This window comes from Choloepus didactylus, chromosome 1 (genome assembly GCF_015220235.1).
Source record: "Choloepus didactylus isolate mChoDid1 chromosome 1, mChoDid1.pri, whole genome shotgun sequence".
In the NCBI taxonomy this organism is placed as follows: Eukaryota; Metazoa; Chordata; class Mammalia; order Pilosa; family Megalonychidae; genus Choloepus; species Choloepus didactylus.
Window position 1 is genome coordinate 62,973,694 of NC_051307.1, and position 25,206 is coordinate 62,998,899.

Genomic DNA, 25,206 nt, shown 5'->3' on the forward strand with positions numbered 1-25,206 from the left:
GAGGGGCCTCTGGATGCTGCACACTACAGGCAGTACGATGAGAACTTTCTTCTCAAATGAGCAGCACCGGGAGCCACGCGGGTTGCGTGGGTAGCACAGGGACAGCGGAGGCAGGGGGCTGCCCCGCTCGCCGCTGCGTGGGTCCTCTCCGCGTTCCGGGTCTGCGTTCACCCGGCACTTCGCGTTTACCGCTTTGACGCCCAGCTTCCCCTCCTCTGCCTGGCTTATGAACCCTTCCGTTTCTCTGAACCGTTATTTAGCTTTTCAAATGCACAGAAAGCACCTTTAGCAATCATAGTCGCCCACAAGTACTCGTCCCCAGAAGTCCTGAAAATAGAAATAATACAAATGCCCTTTCCTCCCAGGTCTTGCGTGTTTGGGTATCTGTCTCGGTCTCACGTTCGTTTTTTCCCCATCTTTCTCTATTCCTCTTCCTTCTCTCTTTTTTTTTTCTTTCTTTTTCTCCCTCCGTCTCCCTTTTCCACTTTCTTCCTCCGCTCCTACTCCCCCCTCCTTCCCTTCTCCCCTCTCTCCTCCCTCTTTACCGGCTCCGCGCTCTGCCCTCCCCGCCCCTCCCGGGAGAAGATTGTCCAGCTCCTCCCGGGGGCTGCCCGCCCGCCGCTCCTTCCCTGCCCACCTACTGTGAGGAGCAGCTCCTCCCACCTGCACATAAAAGCCAAGTGCATGTTACCAGCAGCGGATCAGAGCACTTTCCTGATCTTCTCTTCTGGGAGCCCCCAGCCTCTCTTTGGATCTTACTTTCTCAAGGTAAGATAACCCGTCTTCAGGCATCTGACTTAGGAGGGGTTGCTAAAGGGAAATAAGTCATGCCTTGTCAAGGCGCTTACTGTATGGTTAGAGCCGATTTTTATAGACGCCTGATCAGCTGCTCCTTTAACTAGCAACCGGTTAAAAAACAAACTTCTGTTTGAACGATAAAATAAAACCTCATTTTGGGCAGAAACAGCAGCATAAATATTGCAAAAACTTTTTCCTTTTCGAAATTACTTTTTCCCCTGCTGCTGACGGTTGCTGAGGTTAAAGCGTATCTGTTGGGGCATTTTGCTGACGTTTTCCATTATAAGTATTTCACATAACAGTGGGGGCAAGGAAAACTTAGTCCTATTGTCAAAAATGTACTTTAAAAGAACACAATTAGCTTCTTAAAATAGCACAGTCAAACGGTCTGCTAATAATTTTGCAATGTTTTCCAAACCCCCAAGACAGTTTCTGGGTCCTTTAAAAAATATCTTTCCAGGTTTAAGCGCTTGGAAAAAATGATGAGAACGGGTGTCGTTTGCACAGGAACTGTAATCAGGTGGCTTGTAGATAGGAAAGAATACATTCAATTTGCAAGTTAGGGCAGAATGTGCTCTCACCAAATGAACTTTTCAAGACACCCTAAAATGAAAATTGTTTTGCAACTAAGTATGTAGAAGAACTTCATGGACTTCTGTGCGCACACCTAAACAGAAACCGTTTCAATATGTTTCACAGTAAGAGAAAAATACAGGCCAGATTATACAATACTTCTGTGTACACCAGATGGTTGTAAAGAAAAATCAACAAGAAAAGCTTTGGAAGGTTTAACTCTGCTTACCACCCCTCTTCCCTCATCTAATTAGTTAAAACCTACCAGTCAGCAGCACCAGATTCTCACAGAGATATCCAGATTTTAGGCTACCCATTTTTTTAAAGACTGATCTATCTTATTTGTGAGGTCCAGGAATGAGTGTTGTGCACCTGTGAAAGGAAAAACATACTCCACAGTTACCAGACACTTGGTCCATAAAATTTGGCATCAAAATCTGTGGGCTGTGTGGGATGAATTTCTCTCATGTGAGAGAAAAACCCTCTTCAAATGTTTTCTCCAGGGGATTGCACAAGACCTCTCATAGAAGGCAAACCAAAGCTGCCAATCAGGAAACCAAACCACTATTTTAGCCCTTAAGGTTCTTAAAAGTAAGAGGAAAGCAGTTTCACTTTGGGGGATTGTTTATTGAAACCAATGAAAAGGAAAATTGTTTCAAATGGAAAAGGAAAACTCACAGAAGCTGTAAAAAAAATTCTACCTCATTAAAGAAGCCAGAATCATGAGAAGTTCAATTGAAGAGCTTCCCAACCGTTTCTCCTTATCTTTTGCACATTGAAAGAAATAGCAAAGATATTTTAAAATTGTGTTTGGAGTGGAAGGGATTCAATGCTATTATTCAAGTCATATGTAAAGCTTTCTGTCATGTGAAATTTTGCTTCGTTGGAAAAAATATTGCAAGGAGTACAGTTTCCTTTAAGAAAATAATTTAAAACTACTTTTGAACAAAATGATATGTGACCTGAGCATATTAAAATACCTTTAATCTCACACCACAGTGCAGACTGCTTGCTTCATATCTGATATAAGTCGGTAATCAACCATGATAAAAGCACAGGTATGGGACAAATCCAAACAAAGTGTGTGGCAGTCCAAGTTCTTTCTTCTCTTGTGGTTGTGCCTGATGTGTCTACCACAAAGGTGAAATACACTTCTTCAGTTACCAGATCCTCTTCAGAGAAGTTATCTTTTCATTGGGAGGGGATGATGTTCCCAGTATGAAAGAGCAACCTGTTATTACTAAATTGGGATGTGAGAAGTGTTCTCCAGGGATCTGCTGCTTTTCCTAGCAGGTAATCCATTCTACCAGCTATGAACCATTTAACAATAACTGCCTTCCCTATGTGCCGTCAAGTTCAACCAGCTAAATAACTGGGTAACATCATCTCAGATTGCTCATGATCTAACTCTCCCAGTGGCCTTTACCAGACACCTAAATTGATTCTTTCTCCATAGGATACTATCATGCCAGATAAGACTTCCCTTCTTAATTTTTAGAAAAATCGGTGGTGGGTTTCATGTAGTTATCCCAATGTCTCCCACTCATCTTTTGCACAGGATGTAGAGACCTAGTACGTGTCTCCTCTTTATACCACCACAGAGCTGCCCGTGGATCAAGTTCATAGCCAGACTTATGCAACACCATTCCAGCAGGCTTTGAGTGACTCTCTAATGTTGCTTAAAAAAGAAAAGATGAGTGGCAGCACCTTTCACCCAAGACACAGAGAGAGTGCTGTGCTGATTTTGAGGGCCTGCCATGCCTAGGGAAATACGCATTTTATATTTTCTACTGTACTCAAAATTATAAAATGATATTCTTTCCATGATCAGAAAGTGATCCCACTTTATTCCCATTCGTGAAACAGATATCGAGGGGAAGAGTGTGGGGATGGGTAGAGAATTGAGAGGGAAGCTGCGAGGAATCCCAGAAGTGATTCTCCTATGAAAGGAGAGGGATCAAAAAAAGCAACTTCTCATTGCACTTATTTATGTGGAGTATGAAGGGATGGTGAAGGGGGGAAAAAACATTTCTGCTCTTGTTTTTTGTGTGTGTGTTTGTTTGTAATCAACGACAATATTTCCACCCGTAAGTTGAAATCCATCTGTACTGTGCCAGTCTCCTTAGTCTCCCAGTTTCTAACAAAGGTGACCAGCTCAGTCCTAAAGGCCAGAATGATTTTGGGTCTGCTGCACATTAAAATCCACAAGACTTTGGCAGTTATAATTTTTAAAACTCTGTTATGGGTATTGAACCCTCAGAACACATTTCTTAACTAACATGTGGTTCGCATCAACAAAACCAACCCTAACTCTCCTGAGGGCCCAGTGTTGGGTATTCTGTGCAAGTTAAAAGCAGCACTTTACTCCTTATTTGTAGTCACCCACCTTGATATGGCAACTTGCAATGTGATTTAGGTCACATTTCCTAACCTGTGGTCCTCGAAGAAATCTTTGATAACCAAGTCTTTCCTTCTGCTTGGATTTCCTTCTCTTCAACCTCTTCCACAAAACTGTGTACGTGAATAGTTTAAAGAAGGTATAGATCTTAAGACTAGAGGGCAGTCTTGAGAGAGTGCAATGTTCCCGCTATTGAGTGATAAAAAGGAAAAGGAGGGGAGGAGGTTAAGGAGAGAATGAATTCCCTTTGGAATTTAGAGAACCTTTCACTCCAGCACTCTGTGAAAAGGACCCCTCATGAAAAAGATCCAGTGGACCAGCAATCACCAACATCAGTTTACCCACCACAGGACTAAATGATAGTGCTGCTAAACTTCCTCCTTTCCAGAGAGATAAAGATTGGAAGAAAAAGTTAACCATATTTCAGCACCAACAGAGAGAAGTCACCATTCAGGCATTCCAGTACCACTTTAGTAACTGTGTCGGCATTTGAGGAAAGCAGCTCTTTATGGTATTTTCTCAAGCAAATAGATTTGCTGGAAAGGGGTTAAAGGGAGTCATACAAGGTTGGAATGTCTATAATCTGAGAGCCCTATGTCCCTAAATCCACAAAGCCATTAAAACTGCACCAAATCAGACTGAAGTGAGCAAAATAAAAATGTTTCCCCAAAACTAACCATTGAATGGTCAACTAAAAAGATAATTAATTCTAACTTAACGTAGTCTAAAAACAAAATAATTGACAAAAATTATAGCTGATTATTAAAATATGAAAACATACCTAATGGTTTACCTTCAATTTCCTCTATTGATTTGGGGCTCACTTCCGTTGTCCTTCTTGGTAAACAAAGGCTGGCCCCCTTTCTCCCATGAACACAAGCTTTCCACTATTTGCAGTTGCAGTCATGATCCCTCTATACCACTGTCTTTTTCTTTCAGTGGAAGAAGGAAGAAATCTAAATATTTTCACTTCTTAAACATCAAGTTTATGGAGTACCACTCATATTTGTGGCTTTTCTCATAACCCAAAGTCTTCCCATTCTTCTCTTAATAGGATATAAATTTTTCATTCCAACAAATTAAAAGGTTTCACATTTTTCTAAACCTTGGTTTGTACACCTGCAAGAAAGATGATTTAAAATTGCTGCTTGCCCTCTGACACTCACTGAAATGAGATTTCTAAGCACTTTCATTTATCCATCCCCTATTCTAACTTGTCAGGGATTTAAAAAAAAAAAACATATTTAGAGGATCACAAAATATAAATGTGAAAGGGACCTTTGAGCTAATTTAAGTAAAATTTAATTTTATAGATGAGAAAAAGTCAGAAAGGTTGATGTCTTGCCCAAGATCATCCAGAAGGGTGTAGCAGAATCAGAGCTGAAGTTCATGTAGCCAAACTCTCCAATCAGTGCTCTCTCCTTAATAACTATAATATTTCTCCCCATACGGAGTGAATCCAGAGTGTCTCAGATTATACTGAACATCCTTTAGGAAGTTATCATATAGACAATGATGTGGGTTTAGAGTTCTCAGAAATCTAAGCCTGGTAAAGGTTTTAGACTGTCACTGTACCCTTACTACAGAGTGGCTGTGAAACGTTGATACAGATCCCTGTGAGGAGTGAAATCACCAACCAGCACTATCACAAGAACCTTGTATATTTTCCTCGTTGTAGGACCTAGCACATAGCAGCTGCTCAGTAAATCTGTTTTGAATGACTGAGTGAATGAAAAATTAAAAAGCTAGATATATAATATACAATTTTTTAACTCCTTCCATATAAGTCCCTATAAGAAGCCTAAAGGTACATATAGGTAATCAAATCTCGAATATATCAGATATGAGATTTCCCTTGCTTTAGGAAATATAGGGAGTTCATGTTGCCTTACCAATGGCTAAAACATTTCCCTGCCTATAGTACTTTCACTAGTCCTTCCCACATTTACCTGAGTTATAGAAATTGTATTATGTTTACAGCAGGCTTAAGATCTAGTTCCAGTATTTATTTGACAGGACAACTGTATTGATATGTTATGCTTTACAGCATACCTTTCCTCTTCTCCACCCAATAGATTATGTGCTGACAATTTATCAACCACACACCTTCCCACCTTCCCTGGGCTTTAATGAGAAAAAAGATAGGATGTGCTAAATGAAAATTAGAGAGGACACTGAGAGACCCAGTGATTGGAGGATGTGGACATGAGACGGGTTAAGACAAAGCAATGATCAAGGGACTCTATCAAGTAGAGTCAGGTGTGTGCATATAAGAAAGTTCATTTTCAAAACCCAAACAGTTTTGAGGTGCTGGAAAAGAGAAAAGATTTTGATATGATTGTCTGATCCCAGACATTCTGAAATGTTTGAGAGATAAGTTCCTATTTGGGTCAGACTTTGTTAAGTACAATACTACTTTGGGACTGGGTCACATAGATCAAGACTTTGTGAGCATTACATCCTTTAAAACCCTTCTTAACCCTTGACTCAACTTCAACTGGGAAAAGAGCCTCAATCCACCTCATTTTAGACTTGACCCTGGCCTAGGGTAGTATATTCATGAATGCCAAATCATCAAAATGTTCTCTGCTAAGATAATAACAAAATTATCAGTAACACATAAAGTTCCTCCAATATAGAAAGTGATGAAGGTAGAAAAGAATATCCTTCTATTATTTCTTCAAACAATCTACCCTGAATAAGTGGACAAATATAACACCAGATGCTTCTTCACTTTCCTCTAAAACATGCCTGACAATTGTGTGCATATCTTTGAAACAGCAATTGTGTTTCAGAAATTGATATATTGTACATTAAATTTACAGAGTTTGTGACTAAGCGTCATTGTGAAAACATACTTTTAAGTAGGTTTTCCTTGAAGACTGCCTCTTATAAGCTCTCTTTTTGTTATGTTTACTTCACAGGATATTTTGGCATTGGCATCGTTTGATGTGCTGAAACTAAAAACAATCAATTATTTCATGTGCTACTTTTCCAACTCTAACTGAATAGGCCTGGGTGTGGGTGTCAGTTGTTGGCTTCCCCAGGAAATAAAATGTATCCAGCCTGTTGGGGAGCTTCTCCAGTCCTCTCTGTTAACTAAATAAAACAGCTGTTCTTCTGGAAGTCTGGGCCAACGGCCTCCGTAATAGAGGCTTCATGTACTTGGGTAGCTCCGGCTGGTTTATGCAGAAATTTGGTCACTAGGCAGCAAAGCTACTAAGCCACAGGTGCCTTCAGTCAATCGAAGGACAGATAATCTTAAAAGCTGGCTGAAGAGCATCATCGTGAGGCAACTGGGAAACATTTTGCCAGCCAGCGTCCCATTTTATGTTCCTCCATCATGCCACGTGTACTCTAAAGATAAACCTAAACTTGATTCATAAATTCAAAGGGAATATTGTGCATTGCTAAATTTCTTTAAAGATCCCTACTTAGGTACTGCCCAGTCTCAAAGTCCAAGGGTCATGACGTCCATCAGTGCTGTAAATAAAAACAAGTGGCCTCTTCTTAAAAGGTGGCTATAAGGTAAGGCTGAGAAGTACATAAAAGGAGAACTAGGTGGAGCTAAGAATTTGTGACTTAGGTAGCCAATATTGTTGAGGTTAGAATGAGGGAAGAAAAGGGATCTACAGAAAAACTGTGCTACTTGATCACAAATAGGTGGAAGGTAGGTTGTTGACCAGTAGAGGGAGCCAGGGAGCTGAGTGTATCAGAACAGAAAGTGGTCCTGTTTCCAGAAGGGGTCTTTAGGTTTGAATTTTTCTGATAAAAGACAGAACAAGGTGTCCTTTGGAACCAGTGGCTAAAATGTCCCATAGTAGTGCATCACATTGTTGGTTTTCTTTTTTTAAAAAAAAATCTAATTTAAGCCTCTAGGAATAAATCCACCACATTTCAGCAGAGCCAGGAATGTCCAGGCTTGTAGAAGTTTATTTAAAAGAAAACCAAAGAAAGCAATCCTAGAAAATGTTCTTTCCAAAGCTGCCACCAGCCAAGACTGAATCCAAATGCGCAGTTCAGTAATAAACAAACTCTGTCAGCTGGGGATCAGCAAGAGACAAGCATGGAGAGGACCAAGGACCTTATGAGCTCAAAAGGGATGTTCTGGTACCCTGCCATGGCAAGACCCTCCCTGTCGGCAGGGAGCAGGGAGAGAAGGAGGCAGCAGTGGACCAACAATCTGCTGCAACCAAGATGGCCCAGAACCTGATCTCTTGGATCTGGGCCTCTGCAGGGAGCCGCCCAGGCCTTGCCTAGACTGAGGTGCATACCTCTCATTGAACGTTTCCATTGCATAGGTATGTGGGGATGGCTTGTTAAGACTTGAGACACTTGGCTAATTCAGAGTCCTTTGGGGATAGAGATCAATTAGGACCATAAAAAAAAATTCTTTGGCACACCAGAGAAAGGCTGCTTGCTTTGTAAAATTATGACATTCACAGTAAAGACAGCAATCCTCTCTCTAAGGCTATTTCTGATGTCAGTAGAGATGAAGCTATGGAATTGGTATGCGTGTGGCCTGGGAATCCGCCATTCCAGAAAACCTTCAGGATTCTATTCTCGAAAATACTTTGTCTCTCTCTGGGGCCTGGGGCAGGTCACTGATCATCTCTGTGTCTTTATTTTAAAAGAAGAACGTTTCTCAAATAACCACTCTCTTTACTATTCAGAGACACATGCGATTTTGCCAAGTATTTTGCAGAATGATATTCCTTAAGCATCCGTTTCTACTGTTATTTTGTATGGTAAATGGATTACACATACAGACATCTGGGAATGGCTCATGGGATTTATACAGAAACAAGTAAAAATAGAATAAAATTCCAAATAGGTGCTCACATAACCTACAAAGATGTAGCAGGAGCAGTCTTGTTTCTTAGAATTCAGAGGATAATCCCACACACCTCAAAAGGCCAGATAAAGTCAAGAATAAGTGGAAAAAGAAAAAGAGACAATAATTAATGTATCTTTTAAGAAGTTTCAAAAGACCTATATGTTCAACTGTTTAGATTTTTTTGTTAGAGAAGCTGTAGGTTTACAGAAAAATCATGCATAAAATATACAGTTCTCATATACCACCCTATTATTTACACCTTGCATTAGTGTGGTACATTTGTTACAATTCATGAAAGAACACTTTTATAATTGTACTGTTAATTATAGCCCATCATTTACAATAGGGTTCACTGTGTTATGCAGTCCTATTTTTTTTATTTTTATTCTAGTAACATATATGCACCTGTTCAGATTTTTAACCAGTCAAAAGGGAATTCCTCACATACAAAAAAAGTTTTGTGATTTAAAAAGTCTATTTTAAAAGGAAGGATATTTAATAATGACTGCTATATTATATAAAATCTTTGCATCCCTCTACTTCAACATTTTCCAAAGCATGTTTCCAATACAGTGCTATGTGAGATATTAACAGGAATTTATGCAAAAAAGTCTGTGTGGTTGAATGAATTTTAGAAACACTCAAACAATTTTAACCAATTTTGTTCACTTCAAGATTTCACAGACCTTAATATGCTATGTATATTTTAGTTCTCCAAAGAGGTTACGGTAAAGAATTCCCTAAACTTACTTGATAACAGAGTGCCCTAATCCAGAGCATCTCTTAGAACTGGTATTCTGTGGAACACCTTAGGAACCATCTGGGAATCACTGCCTTACTTCATTGTTTCAAGATCTACTAGAACATCATACTTCCAATGATGTTGGTTATTATGTAATATACATTGTCAACATAGATTATTTTCTGTGTCAAACCATAAAATAAGAAACAATCCCCATGTGATAGATTTCCAAACCCTTCTCAAAAAGGAACAAAAGAAGCAGATGAACATTTCTTTGTTCTATTTGTATGACTCAGTTCTTTATAATAATAACAAAACTAATAGCAGAAATGATGGAAGTATTTACAATCTTTTCTTTCTTTCCACCACTTACTATGCATTATCTTCAACCTCCATTTCTATCAAAAAATCTTTACAACATTGCACAGATTGAAATTATCTCTTCCATCCCTCTTCTTTCTCACTCTCTGGATATGGTTATAAACAGAGAGATGGCCAAGAATGAGCAAGAAGGTCAATAAACAAGGAGTTCAGATAATTCTATAAACGAGCTCATCAATCTCTGAGCAGTTAATTCTTCTCTAAGACAAAGCCATTAGCCAAATGTGTTCCTTTAGCATTTGTTTTCTCATCATAAATAAGGAACTAATTCCTGTAATAGGAATGCACTTATTAATACTCTAGTATAGCTTTCTACATCAGGAATTATTTGGTATATCTATGACAGTCTCCTCTCAACCCCCACCAGATTCACAATTTCTTTTTGAGTCCTCCTCTGGGAAATCTCTTTTCACAAAGTTAATGTCTATCCCAAAAAAGCCAGAGAACATCCTCTCCTTTAAGAAAGTAGGTAGCTCATAGCCTTCCAAGGGAGAAAGGAGAAAGTCAAACACATTATTAATAATAGATACTATTTATTAAGTGTCTAACAGAAACAGACGCTTGTGCTGGTCCCATTTCCTCTATTCTTCATATCAACCCATTTTACAGATGAGAAAATCTGGGTCCCCACTCAGTCATGCAGCTAGTAATTGGCAGAGTCAGTTTCTCATCCAGGTGACCCTCCAAAGCCCATAGTCCTCCTGTTACTTCATGCTGCCTCTCATGATGTCTGTCCTGCCATAAGGGAAACAAAAACATCAACTCCCTTTGAGAAGGCCTCTGACTCATAAAGTAAGTGAGAGAATTCCAGTGGCTCTGTTTCTAGACACTGTAGACTGGCTCTGTTTCTTGTTTAATACGGTGATTTTAATTTCTTTCTTTTTTTTTTTTTTTTTTTTTTTGTACTTTTTCTAAAAGCATGCTGTCATTTCTGAGCCAAAAAAGTAAGAGCTGTGCAACTAGAAAAAACAAACCAAAGTAAAGCTATTGTTTCTCCCCAGGGTGATTTACAAGGGCTCAGGTTTCCCCATAAACTCTCCCCACATGATAACAAGTTGCTTGGCACCAGTCTGGTAAAGAGAGTGACAGTCTAGCATGTCATTCCTTAAGCAGCAAAAATTCCCATGGTTATATGAGAAACAGACTAGATCAAAGGCATTACAGCATGTTAAACAAACTTGAATCTGGCTCCCCAGATCATTCTCTTTGGTAATACTTTGCTATAATCAATAGGCAGATGATAAGAGTTAGTTGATTTAAATGATTCCCCTAAGTCAGGTGAGTCATCTAGACAAATGTCTCTGCTGTCTACACCTGCTGTTTAACCTGAAGTGAGGGTGTATAAGGAAGTAGGTAGAACCCAAGCCAAAAAAGGAAGTAAAGCCCAGCTCTTTCCACGTGATCTCATTTTGCCTTACTTCTTGGTTTGTGTACTTATCTCCCCTCGCTGTGCATAGTGTCCCCCACTTTGTCTACTGGATTCATTTGTACTCTTCTTCCAAGATTCAGGTCAAGTATCTTCTTCTCTGAGAAGGCATGCCTGCAGCCAGCCTGCTCCCCCACCTGCCCGAACCAAGGCCGCAAATGTACACCTCCTCTCTGCCCCCACAGTGCTCTGTGCACAGCCCTGTCATGGTCATTTCCACTCTGTAGTGGCATTTATTTATGTATTTCCATACAAGACTATGAGCTCCTTGCAGAAGGAATCATGCTTTATTTATCTCTGCACCCCCAATGCTTGTCACATAATAAGAGCTTAATAAAAATGAAAAGGAGGAAAGAAAAAAATGTGGACAGAGGAATACAACTTGGTGACAGTGAATGAAAAGCCTGTAAATATGCTTTTCTCTATCTCTATACATTGTTTTAAGAAGACTCTATTTGACTTAAGTCCATTCTTGAAGTCTTGATATAATCAGGGTATTCCAAGCATGGTAGAAATTCCTTTCCATTCTGAAAACTTCCTTGACCAGAATGAACACCCACAGATGTCCTAGAAAGGAGAAAAATTCTGAATTAAACTTAAAATACCCAGATTTCCCTATGGCTTCCTGAGATTAACAACAACTTAGCCTTCTCTTCCCTATGGCCAGAAGAAATGACTGAGAACTGAGTTTCCATATCTCCTCTCTTTCCCCACCCTATATAACATAGACACACACATCACACACACACACACACACACAGTGTTAACAAAGCTTTGACTCAACTCCAGAGCTAACCATGGGGTACAAGATAGAGTTCATCTGGTACCACACATTGGTGTGCTAATATTAATTATCAGCCTTCTATACCAAATTACATAAAGTAAAAATTTTTGCTGGATGATGCCGCTGTCCCAGGACATCAGTATCCTGCTCAAAAGTGTTCAGTGGTATTATGAACACCTTAGCTTGACATTCAAGACCCTCACCCTATCTCACCCAAGTCATCTTTCCATGTTAATCCCCCTTCAGTCTTTAACAGAACTTTGACCTACGCCAAATAGGCCATTATTCCCCCAAGCATTCCTCTGTCTTTTCTCTACTGAAAATGTCCCCTACTCTCCTCTTCACCTGTCAAAATCACCAAAAGTCCTATTAAAGCCTTCCTAAATACTGCACTCCACATTGATCCTTCCTTATTCTCAATTGCCAAGCAGTTACAGTCAAAATCAATAATGTGTTACCATTAAAGTACGGAATAAATCGGGGCTGACCAGTAGAACTTTCTGCAATGATGGAAATGTTCTGTATCTGAGAAGTCCATGTTTTACATCTGAGCCACATATGGCTACTGAACACTTGAAATTTGGCTAGTGTGACTGAAGTACTGCATTTTTAATTTTATTTCATTTTAATTTATTTAAATTTAAAATAACATAACCACATGTGGCTAGTGGCTATAGGGTATTCAACTTTTCATGTGATATGTCTTGCATCACTTGGTGAGACTATAAGTCACTGAAATAAATGAATGTTATCCTTTTTTATATTGCCCCATGACCTCAATAGTGTTCAATAAATGTTGTGTTCAATGCGTTGCTTGACTACTAGGTCTGCCTCTAATTGTTGTATTATCTTAAAGAAGTCTCCTCCCCTATAATTAGTAAAAGAGTATAAATAATATTGACTTTTTTTAATGACTTAAACCCCCAGAATGTAACTACATTGCTACCTGGGTCCTTTATTACACTATACAAACAAAAATGAAATGAAGCCGACTTGAGCTGTATCTCTGAAAGAGAAAGTTGTAGCACTCATTACCATTTCTTCTCCTTTTCCTTTTTGGGGAAAAACATGTTTTAAAAAATTGCTGACACAGAAAATAGCTTCAATCTTCAATATGATCATTTTGACAGAGAAAGACTATCCCCAGGTAGCTGAAACAAGTTCAGCCAACAGATTTTTTGTTTTCTTTCCTCTGGTAATCTCACTGCTTTCTGAATGAAGGTAACTCTTGGTCATAAATTTTCCCAGAGCATTCCTGTCTCTATTTATGTATTCTGCAATGAACTTGAGGCACTTAAAGAAGGCTAAATCCTCTGCAAGCAGGTCAGAGGAGGTAGCATGTCTTTGGAATTTGACAATGATGTGCCCCTGGCACTTGCTATTTTACCAATGGTCCTTTAGGAATTATCTTGCCAAAAGGCCAAACATGCAAGGCCAAGAGCTCAAAGTGACCAAACAGCCTGGCCACAGATGAGATGCTGACTTATTAATAAGCCTTTAGAAAATAAACCAGAGTGAGTCTCTAACAGCAACAGTTTACAGGAGATGTTTAATGATTTCAGAGGTTGGCCATACCACATGCTTTCCTTCTGACTCAGCTAAGTACCAGACAAGGGCAAAAAAGCTGCTCAAGAAGGCAGGACGATCAGCTGTATCTTTTCCATTCACAGCTAAGTTTATTTGAAGTGACTGGAAAAACTTTCAATGAAAACTTTTTTGCAAAATAATAAAATAAAAGAATGTATCCTGCTATCATGAGCCAGACAACGAGAAAAAATGGGCATGCACTTTTCCCTGACTTGTAAAATATTTACAAAATTGTAGCATAAGCAAGCTCTAGAGTCAATGGTAAAAAGAGCAATAACATTTAATTTGTAATTTTTTTATATTTAGCCATTAAAGAATTTCCATGTGTCTAAATCACATTTAAGTATATATAAATAAAAACCCATTTGCAGACATGAGCCAGGCTAGAGAAAGAATCTGTGATTCCTTTTCAACACAGCAAATACTCAGAAGATGTTTAGTATCCTGTTTTTATGTAATACAATTCATTGTCGCCACATCAGCAAAGGAGTATTAGCAAAGATCTTAATTTGGAAACTTTTAAATATGAAAATTACCTATAAATCATGATAATTAATTAATAATCATTAGTAATAATTTACAGTTTATGTCACACAGTTCATACACAAGTCTTCATTTGAACTAGCTAGAAAAGGATTTTATTTCCCTTTATGCATGAGGCTTAGAGAGATTAATTATTCAACATCATTTACATAATGAGTGTTGGAGCTGGAATATGAACCTGGATTGTTCCATTCCTGAAGCCATATTCTTTCTACTAATCCAGTCTGAGCCTTAACAATGTCACATTCAGGAATGGAGAACCCTGGCAGCAGAAAGCAGAAGCTATAGCAAAGGAAGACAGAGTGGCCTGCAAGGATTACTTAGGGAAGAAGATTCAGTGACTAAGAAAGTGTTTTTCAATAATAGAACCCAAACTCCTAACAATAATAGTAGCAGCTAATGTATTATAGGTTGACTCTGTGCTAATCAGAATGCTGAAAATTTTTATTTATACTGTATCTATTTATCCTGGTAAAATGAGACAGGGAACTATGTAAGAGAAGTTAAGTAACTTCCTCAAGGTCACGTAGCTGTAAGTAAAGGAAACAGGATATGAAACTAGGGGATCAGATTCCTGAGCTCTCATCTTTCACTGCTATATCATTGACATTTTATCTCCAAAGAAACATTCACAACATCCTGTAGTAATCTGTGGACAGAGAGTTTTGCTAGTGGTAGACACAACAGCTACATAGGAAATGACACTGATAAACAGCTGAAAGTTTTATAGATTGTCCTTTATATAAGTTTATGACTTTCAGACATCCAAACCATTTTAAGCTTGCCTGTAAGTATTTTTAAGGATATTTTTAAATCTCCCTTTCAATTAATGCCAAATGCATGCTGTTTTAGTTTGCGAAAGCTGACAAAATGCAATATACCAGAAATGATTTGGCTTTTACAAGGGGGATTTATTAACTTACAAGCTTACTGTTCGTAGGCCTTGAAAATGTCCAAATCAAAGCATCATCAGGGTGATACCTTCTGCCTGAAGAAAGGCTGCTGCAATCCAGGGCTCCTCTGTCACATGGGAAGGCACATGGCCATGTCTACTGGTCTCTCCCTTCTCTCCTGGATTTCATTGCTTCCAGCTTCTGGCTTTAGTAGCTTCCTCACTGAGCTTCTGCGTGGGTTTCTCTTTTTAGCTTCTATCTCTCTTAGCTTCTATGTGTCCTTCCCTCTAAACTTCTCTGGGGGCTTTTTCTGTGTCTTCTTTCTATCTTCTATCCTCTTATAAGGGATTCCAATAAGAGGATTAAGACCTACCCTGAATGAGGTGGGTCACACCTCAATTGAAATAACCTAATCAAAAGGTCCCAAGGTCTGCACCCACAGAAATGGATTAAAAGAACATGATCTTTTCTTGGGTATATACAGCTTCAAACCATCAAACATGCCATTGATGGAAAACCAATAAAATACTTTAAATCATCCATGGGAAGCCACCATAGTATTGTGAATAAAAAGACTGAATTTAGTGTAAAAATTCTTGAGGTCAAATCCCACTTTTACCATGTAGTAACACTGTCACCTAGGTCAAGACAGTTAGTCCTGCCAAATCTCAGTTTCTTCTGCTCTAAAGTAAATCTACTTTTCAGGGTTGTTGTGAAAATTAAGAGAATCTATAAGAAAGTGTCTGTCACATAGAAGGTGCTCAGCAAATGTTATTTAATAATAATGACTACCAATTACTGAATACTTAAGCACCAACACAGTGGGCACTTAGGTAAGTAAGAACTTCAAGTGTTGCTTTCTACATTTTGCAAATAAGTGCATTGAGGATCTCTTTGCCTTGTAATTCATTTAATGGACTCGGCTCCCACTCCAGGGTACTACTATGAGCTAGTCGTGGTGGTAGTGTGTACTGTTTATGGGCTGATCTACATTTCTGTTCTTTCAGAGGGTTCTTGTTTGTTTGGGGGAAGAGGGTGGTGAGGAGGAGTTTTTGGTTTCATGTTTGCTAGTACTAGATGGCACTACTTCAGTCTCCCCACCCATTCCCCAAAGGAAGAAAGATCCATGGTTGCACAACCCCTTCCCAATTCAATGCCACCTCCCTCCCCTCATCACAGCAATGGCACGTCTCATGCAGCCAGTTATGACATCATCAGGCAAAGGATGGCTGTACTAGGTGTCTCACCTAAGGTCTTAGTGCATGCCATGAGCTCCTGGAGTTTTATGATGCTATTCTCTACAGAATTTTCTTTAAGGCTGCCAGTATCCCAGATGCATCCTGGCCCTGCATTTTGGTGCAATAATGTGCCTTCTTAAGCCATGGGCACACTACTCCCTACAGCATTCAACATCAGCACATCAGAATCCTTCCTTACATGAATTACATTTATTTTTTCATTAAGTAGAGTAGGACTTTGTTATCTCAATGCCTTAATTACCAAGAAATCTGTAAATCCAGATTCTCTCTAGGAAATAACTTTAAATCCAATGTTTCCAGTAAGTAAAATTGCAAGCTGTGGTGGAAAGCATTTTAGTTCATAAAGACAAAAGGAGAAGAACCTAGAGTTTTAAAAGACTTTGTACCTCAAGTTCAACTACCCCAGTTTTATTTGGTTAGGATTCCAGTCTCAACTTTACTTATCCATTCATTCAGCAAATAGCTATTGGGGACCTACCATGTGCTGAGCTCTGTGCTAGACTCCATCAAGGACCATTTCACCTGCCCCCATGGCTTGCAGCTGAAAGGAATAGAAACCAAAAAATAGAGCCATTGGGAGCATGAATGAATAGGGAATTCAAGAACCTCTCTCCCTCTCTTTTTTTTTTTCCAAGGATAGGTTAGCTTTTGTGCAATTTCCATGATAGTCAGCCTTGTAGTATACCCATCTCCACCCAGAAAAGTCTCCCATTCAGTGACAGCAAAGACCAGGGAAATTATATTACCGCTCCGTGATTCAATTTGTCTATTTGTATAATGGGGGAAAAAAAGCTTACTTCACATTGGGTCTGGTGGACTTTGTTCCTATTTCAAAACTTGAAAATGCTTGATATAAATTCCAATAATAATCTGGTTTGGGGCTATTAGTTTTAAGCAAACACCCCTCAAGGAAAAGATGCAAGGGAAGTTTGTCTTTCTTTCCCTGCTTTTCTTTCCCTACAATCTTTCCTTTCCAAAGAACACAACAAAGAAACAAAGAGCCAAATACACTGACTCACGTCTTTTTCTAATAGTGTTGTGGTCAATTTGCTCCTGCATAAAAAAGTAGTAGTGAAGCTTTGAACTCTGGGATTTGGAAGGCCAAGAGTGGAAAAACATCTTTAAGAGAAAGAACAGCACGTTCCAAATCTGTCCAGTGTTAGGTATTTTGAGAAAAGGCCACTTGGGCATGCTGTCCCCATTGAAGCACTTTTCTGTTGTCAGAACTTTTTGAGAAAAGAAGGGGTGAACTTTGCCTTTCAATGAAATCTTGAGTTTTTGTGGGGTTTTTTTTAATTTTTTATCCCCGGACTTTACTTACTCAGGATGGTTTCTCTACTTGAACTTGCTTTTTCTTTGGACCTAGAAAAGCTGTCTTCAGTTCTAAGTGGTTCAGAGAGCTGAAAAAGAACTGAGAGTGTTCACTAGGCAATTTATGATGCTAATATTGGTTATTATATTCCCAAGGTTGATAAGATGTCATGTCTTTTTTTTCTTAGATGTTGTTTTCTTAAAATCTATCACAAGTTCTTGTAATCATATAACTTTATAGTTTATTAAGGGCTTTCACCCTGAATTCTTAGTGTTTTTTTTATTTTATTTATTTTCTTAAAAGTACTTATAGTCTGAAAATAGAAATTAACTTCAGCACATTTCTGTAAAGCTATTATCATTTCTTTGGCTAATAAGATTGAGCAACTGGTTTATCCTACATAGCACCCAACTGAATGATTTATTTCAGTACTAAAATATTATTACCTTAAGTGCTCTAACAGATACCTCAAAAGTATTTTCACTCCTTTTTTCTCCCTGGCAGGACATTTCTTTGAGAATGGCCTCAACTTCCTGTTATCAGACACACATCATATCTGCAGACTATTCTGTCTTTGCTCTTTCTCACCCATGACAATGGAAGAGACATTTTAAAACCTTTCAGAGATATTTCATGGCCCTCAAATTAGAGTCTGCACTCTATTTTCCCTCCTGAGTCTCTCCCCTCACCTATCCTCTGGGTGCCCTCATCCCACCCCTCCTGCTTTCTGGAGACTTTCCTCTGTTTTATCTGCACCATCTGCCCCACTGCAGCTGGAGTGTTCTTTCTTAGTCCAGATAGGATCATGACTTTCCCCTGTTGAAAATCTTTCAGAGATTTTTTTCTTGGCCCTCAAAGAGTGCACACTCCATCAAAGGATTTATAAGCCCTCCCATGACCTGGGCCTATCCAGCTACCCAGCCCCATTCCTGGCCACACCACCCCTCGTCACCAATTCCTTTGTATTCCTGTCACGTTCTCTTAAAAGGGTCATATTTGTCATCTTTCAAGCTTTCATTCACATTGTTCTGTTCTTTCTGCCTGGACACACTGCCTTCCCATCTCTTCCAACTCCCTAAACAAACACTGGCATTCCCAGACGCCCTCTTTAACCCCTGGACTAGATCAGGCAGGCCTGCTATGGGCTCTCACGTTGCCCCAATACCCCTCTATAGAACCTACCACACCCAAAGTAACTGTTTAAGTACTGTCTTCCCTGGTAGCCTATAAATTCCATTATGGCCTAATTGAATGTGTCTTGCTAAGCAGTATGTCCCCAGCACAGAGCCTGAAAATAAGTACAGGTATTCAATATTCTTTGAATGAAAGAGTGAATGATAAGCAGAGGAGCACAGATATGAGAATCAGAGTAGCAGCTTCAACAGTCAATCAGGCTCTAGAAGTAAAATAAAGTGAGTAGTCAAAAAGTCTGGTCAAAGAAGTCAGAAACCAAGAAGTCTTTAGCTACCAATAGTGCAAAGTAGGAAGAAAAGGCCTAAGAAAGAACTTTAACAATAATGGTAAGCAGAAACGTGCTTGCAACACCCCAGGCTTAGCTGTTGTTATTGCCTCTTATCCTCATCCTGGGCAAAGTTTCCCAGAGTTTTCAAAATGTAGTCCAAGGACTGCCTGCATCGTGATTTGGCATCCATAACCAACCTTACTGAATCAGAATTTCATAGGCTTGGATCAGAAATCTGCATTTTTAACCTACATTCCAGATAGTTCTGATGCACCCTAAGGTCCTATGCTGGAAGTGGGGACAGTTGCAATAGCTGATTGAGTAGGAAGAACAAGAACAGGAAGCAAATGCCCTTCCCCGGTGGCGGCTAGCTCAGCACTGTGATCCCCCTGTTGTTCCATATGTTCGGTGTGATTCTTAGGTAAAGATACCCTTACTTGTAACGAGCTAATGCATAGCTGACTCAGAGGTAGCCATAAAATGTGACAACTAGAGTCATGCATGGTGGCGGGGAGGGGAGTGCTTTCTGGCACTTGAACTATCACCCCTACTTAACTCTTCATTGCTGCCCCTGTTCTCCTCTTTGAGGCATGGCCCTGTGTAATCCACCTACCCACTCCATCTGGACAGATGTACACTTAACCAACATCAATAAGATAATATTCCCTTGTCCAGGATCTGGATAAAAGCTAATAACAATAACCATGACTTCATTCTAAGCTATTACTCCTCTGAGGAAAACAAAAATGTCCCTTTTACCCACACTGAGCTTGTGGTTTTAAAGCCCTTCCCAACTTTGCATTATTGTCAAAGAAAAATAATTAGATATGGTTGACTGACAAAAGCATCTAGAAAGTTCTTTCTAAGGAAAGGGTTCACCTCAAACCAACATTTCCTGTTTTGATCTTGTGTTCCAAGCAGTCTTATTTTTTCCCTTTGGGTTTTACATATAGTTTTGTCATTTATGGTCATGCTCATAATCTGTCATACTCACAATGACTCCAGAATAAACATTCGATTGCTTTTACTCTTCAGTTATTTACAGCTTCAGATTACTCTTCACCTTCCCTCCAAGACCCTGTTCTATCGCTGGCCATTTGACATCAGTGCACTGCACTTTAAGTCCCCGATAAACCAGAACATGTGTGAAAAACAATACATCTTGACTTTCCCAAAGTAGTTTGAATCAAATGTTTTAAGTGTAATTGAAAGCATATTTTTACAAGCAAATAGAGCCAATAAACTAGGAAAGCCATATGGAAGCAACAGGCTCGACTTCTCCAGTTTTTAATAACATGCACTAGAGGACCTCAGGAACAGTAAAACACTTACATTCCAACCCAGAATTATGTAGTAGGATAAGTGAGAGTGGTGCGTCATAACTGCTCTGTACAGAAAGTTCCAGCAGGAAAAGAAGAGGAAATACGTAAGGGCACCGTGGCTTTTAATAACATCCCTAATGTCAGTGTGGGGAATGCAGTTGCCTTTACACAGGTGGTATGATTTAAGGGGGAGAACATCTTTGCTTGTTTCCTTCTCTGGTCCAAAAGATCTAAAAGCATGATTATTTTCCTATAATTATCTTTTTTTAAATGTAACCACAAAGGAAATATCTTTCTGGACCAGGTCCTTAACGACAGTGACACAACTCCCACCTAATCTGCAGGGTATCATCTCCTTCATCCGTGTGTCAGAAATACAGTCTGTCTGGCTTTTCTAGCCCCTGAAACTGGAAGCCTGTGGTGGTACAGTGGGGCTGGCACTGGGAAGAGGAATTCTGGGGCTATGAGATTGAATCTTTGGCATACGCTGAATCATTCTGGCATCCTGGCATCTATAATCTCTCTAGCTACGAATCGAACTGCATTTACTAAATTTATAAAATGGCACCATTCACTAAAGTAAATCACTTGAGGTAAAAGACCTAATTATAGAGCTTTTAGTAAAAATAAAGTGAAAGCTTTTACTCAGAAACAATTTCTGAGTTATAGTTTTTTACTGTATATTCGTGTTAAGTTTCAGGGAACACGATTTGACCTAAATTTGATTAATAGCTAACCATGATGTAACAGGCTTTTACTGTTTGTAGCACAGAGTGGCTATGTATAAAAATATCCTTTTCAATGTCTGTGTCAGTTTTTAAAATACATCTCTTGGGGGGTGCTGACAAGGGGGTGGAGATGAAGGGAAGTGTCATATACTATTGGTAAGAGTCTAAACTGGTACAACCTTCAGTGTTTGAACCCCACCCCAGGATTCTATTCTACAGAAATACTCACATGTATGTATTAGGCTATAAGAGCAAGTATATTAATTACAGCACTGTTGACCATAGTGAAAAAATAGAGAAAACATGCAAGTCCTTTGTTCTAGTTTGCTAATGCTGCAAGAATGCAAAACACCAGATATGGACTGGTTTTATAAAGGGGGTTTATTTGGTTACAAAGTTACAGTCTTAAGGCCATAAAATGCCCAAGGTAAGGCATCAACAATCAGGTACCTTCACTGGAGGATGGCCAATGGCATCCATAAAACCTCTGTTAGCTGGGAAGGCGCGTGGCTGGCGTCTGCTCCAAGTTCTGGTTTCAAAGTGGCTTTCTCCCAGCACGTTGCCCTCTAGGCCACAGCTCCTCTTTAAAATGTCACTCTCAGTTGCTCTTGGGGTGTTTGTCCTCTCAGCTTCTCCGGAGCAAGAGTCTGCTTTCAACGGCCATCTTCAAACTGTCTCTCATCTGCAGCTCCTCTCTCAGCTCTTGGGCATTCTTCAGAGTGTCCCTCTTGGCTGTGGCAACCTTGCTCCTTCTGTCTGAGCTTTTATAGTGCCCCAGTGAACTAATCAAGGCCCATGCTGAATGGGTGGGGCCACGCCTCCATGGAAATTATCCAATGAAAGATCTCACCCACAGTTGAGTGATCACATTTCCAAGGAACATCCAATCAAAATCTTCAATCCAATCAACACCAATACACATTTCCTGCCCACACAAGACTGCATCAAAGATAATGGCATTTTTGGGGACATAATTCATCCAAACCAGCACATCCTTCAAATGGAAAATAGCCATTGTATGGGCTTCCATGCCACCATTAAAATGATGCTGTATAGACACATGAATCAACTTGGAAGTGTGTACAGGATATGTATTTTTGAGTTAAAAAGCAATTCTCAGAGCAATATACTTATAATGATTTCATTTTTTATTATTAGAAAAGATGTATATATATATATATATATATATATATATATATATATATACACACACATATGTATATATACATATGTATATATAAGTAGGAGTATGCACATACAAGTATATAAGGATCTGAAAGATGCACCCCAAACTGCTAACTGGGGTTACCCCTGAGAAATGGTGGGGATAAGAAGGATGGGTGGATGGTACTTAAACTTTTTATTTCCACACCTTTTAATTGATTGAAAGATGTCCAACAAGCCTGTACAGCTATTGTAAATTTAAGAAAGCAACATATAAACTTCCTAATGTACCTTGTAAGCATCTGTCAAGGTAGATACTAAGCTATCTTGGAGAGAAGTGGTAACTACAACAACTAAGTGATCCAAATTGTTTTAATACTTTTTATGTATCAATATGCTAAATAGTAATACTTTACCTAAGGATTATGAGTCAGTGACAGAGTGGAAATAGCACTGAACTTGAAATCCAGAGAGCCAGATGAAGTCCTGTTTCTTGCACCAGCCTGGCCATGTGAACCTAAGTTCTTAACCACACTGGCATTTACATTTTTGTCTTTAAATATTCCTGTAAATTTCAGATATACAGTCGCTTGGTCTGTGTTTATTCAGATCTGGCTCATAAATGTGACATGGTGTATCACAACAACATTTAACTGAGCAAGTTGCCTAAAAATAGCTAACTATCACTTCTCCTAGAAAAGATCTGGACACAGAGACTATTGGTCTAAGCTGTGTACTTGAAGACCAGTATCGATGTTACATGATCAGGCAGCACCTTCCTACTTCTGTACGGTGCTTATCACAACCTCCGCTATCACTATGGGAAGAATACCTCTCCTCTGGGGGACCCTGAAAGCCCATGTCATTCCAGCAATGCTTCTCTTTATTCCACCATTTAATCAGGAAATAATTATTAAGTATCTACTGTGAGCTAGGAATATATCTAGTCTTGGGGATTCATTGATCAGCACAATAAACAAGGTCCCTATTTATTCAAGGAGCTTGAGCTCTTAGGTGAGACAGACAAGAAAACAAGCAATTACAAAATAATATAAAGTGTGTTTTGGTAAAAGAATTTCAGGGTGCTGGGGGAGCCCAGCTCTCTGAGTTAGGGGTCCCGAACTCAAACTTGAAGGTTTTCCAGAGGCTTATCTTCACAGAATTGCATCTATTCCACTATGAAATCATGAGTTAGATTATTTTGCCTACTACCGACTGGCTTCCTAAGAAGTCTGCTTTTCAGTTGCATCTATGGCTGCCAGAGAGGGTCATGACTCAGGCAGCAAGTAGCAAGACCCCGTGGTTCAACTGCTCAGGGAAGAGAAACATTGACATCACTGTCTGAGATATACCCTTTCAACTTCCTGGATGGTGCCATGATTTCACTCTAGGTAGGAGAATCAACTCTAATGAGTACAGATTCAAAAATGTTGAAGACACTTGATCACAAGTCCTGGGAAGAATTAAGAATATTTATTCATTCTCCTTCAGGGTCAATATCCACCATAGCCCACTCCTAACTTTTACTAGCTGTATATAACAAACATAAAAATGTCCCTCTCAAAGTCCTCAGAATGCATGTTTATTGTTTTTTCTGGCAGAGCACATGCTGGGGTGATAGGGCTCATGTCCTTTGCTGTTTCCTCTAAATCTTCTCAGAATTGTTATGTCAAACTTCAAAGCTCAAACAAATACTTGGTTAAAAAAGGAAGAAAAAGAAGTATCCTGGACAAAGTGGTGGTGGAAGTGGGTGCTTTGTTTTGTTTTGTTTTGCCTCTTCATCACAGAAAGCTCTGTAAATTTACCAAATCCCAGTGTATGCTTTGCCTGGCTCTTTGGACTCTAAATCCTGTTTTCTAGCAATGTCTATTGTGACTTTTTTTTCTTTAATTAATTTCTGAGTCATAAAAAAATCTACACTAGAGGACACAGCATGGTAAGAAAGTGATGAAGAAGGTGAGATTCTTCCCCCCCCCCCCCCCACAGAAAGGAATAATCCTAGATCCTCTATTGAAGCCAGGTTTCTTTGGATTTTTTGTAAATCTAGAATGTGTTTTAAATTTCCCTATGCATCGAAGAAAAGTATTTAGTTTATGTCATTTCCTAATCCATGTTTTCCTTGGTTAATTAAACTACAAGTCCATCAAATTATGTCCTCTTCCAATTCTGTAAACTCCCCATTCACAATTCTTGTAAACAATGCCTAATCCATAACAATTCATTGATTTGGGGGGAGAATTAAAATTAAAAAAAGCCTATCCCTAGTTACTGAACACTTACTGAGTATAACTGCAACCTCAGAACTGAGTATATCCAAGGGACCTAAGAATAATTCCATTTCATTAAATTAATTTTATAAGTCCATTTTCCCACCATAGAAAGGATACAGTTATATAGGATTCTAAGTGCAACTAGACTGTTGTTTGTTTGTTGTTTATTGTTTGTCTTTCCCCCACTAGAATATACGCTATAAAAAGCAGGGATTTTCCTTTGCTCATTGCTGTATCCCCAATATCTGGAATAGGGCCAGGCACAACATAGGCCCTCAACAACTATTTGTTGAATGAATGAATGTATTAAGGTTACTTTTTTCCAATCACAGCTTTCTAACTGGCTCTACTGAACCATCTTTTGCTGTGCTTTAATGACATCTTGGGTAGATTCTATAACTTTCTAGTCACTTTCAGCCATGAAAGACTCAATCCAGTTTAAAACTTCAGCCTCAAATCCAACCCAAATCTTTCTCTTTCCCACTAACGCCCCTACTTTTATGCTACTCTTTTACTCATCCCCAGGTCAGCACCCTGTTACAGCTGCTGGGCATACCCTGGCCCCAATTCTGACACCCTTCTCCTCACTGCCTCCTGTGGAGATAGAACTCCTTGAGTGTTTTGGGGTAGGGAGGGAGAAAATATGGGCCAGCTTTTTTGTTGCTGTTTTAACAACATGCTCTAGTTGAAGCACTTTTTCCATTGACTGAAGCAACTTCACTAACAC

The 25,206-nt window shown here is 39.3% G+C and overlaps 1 protein-coding gene across 4 annotated transcripts in view; it reads left to right on the forward strand.

Moving 5' to 3' along the window:
• Window positions 1-633: 633 nt before the first annotated feature.
• COL8A1 (collagen type VIII alpha 1 chain) overlaps window positions 634-25,206 on the forward strand; it is a 156,723-nt gene continuing 132,150 nt past the window's right edge. For all 4 annotated transcript variants that reach the window (XM_037834359.1, XM_037834365.1, XM_037834354.1 and 1 more), the window contains exon 1: window positions 634-768. The gene's annotated coding sequence lies outside the window, so the exon portion shown is untranslated. The remainder of the gene's footprint in view (window positions 769-25,206) is intronic.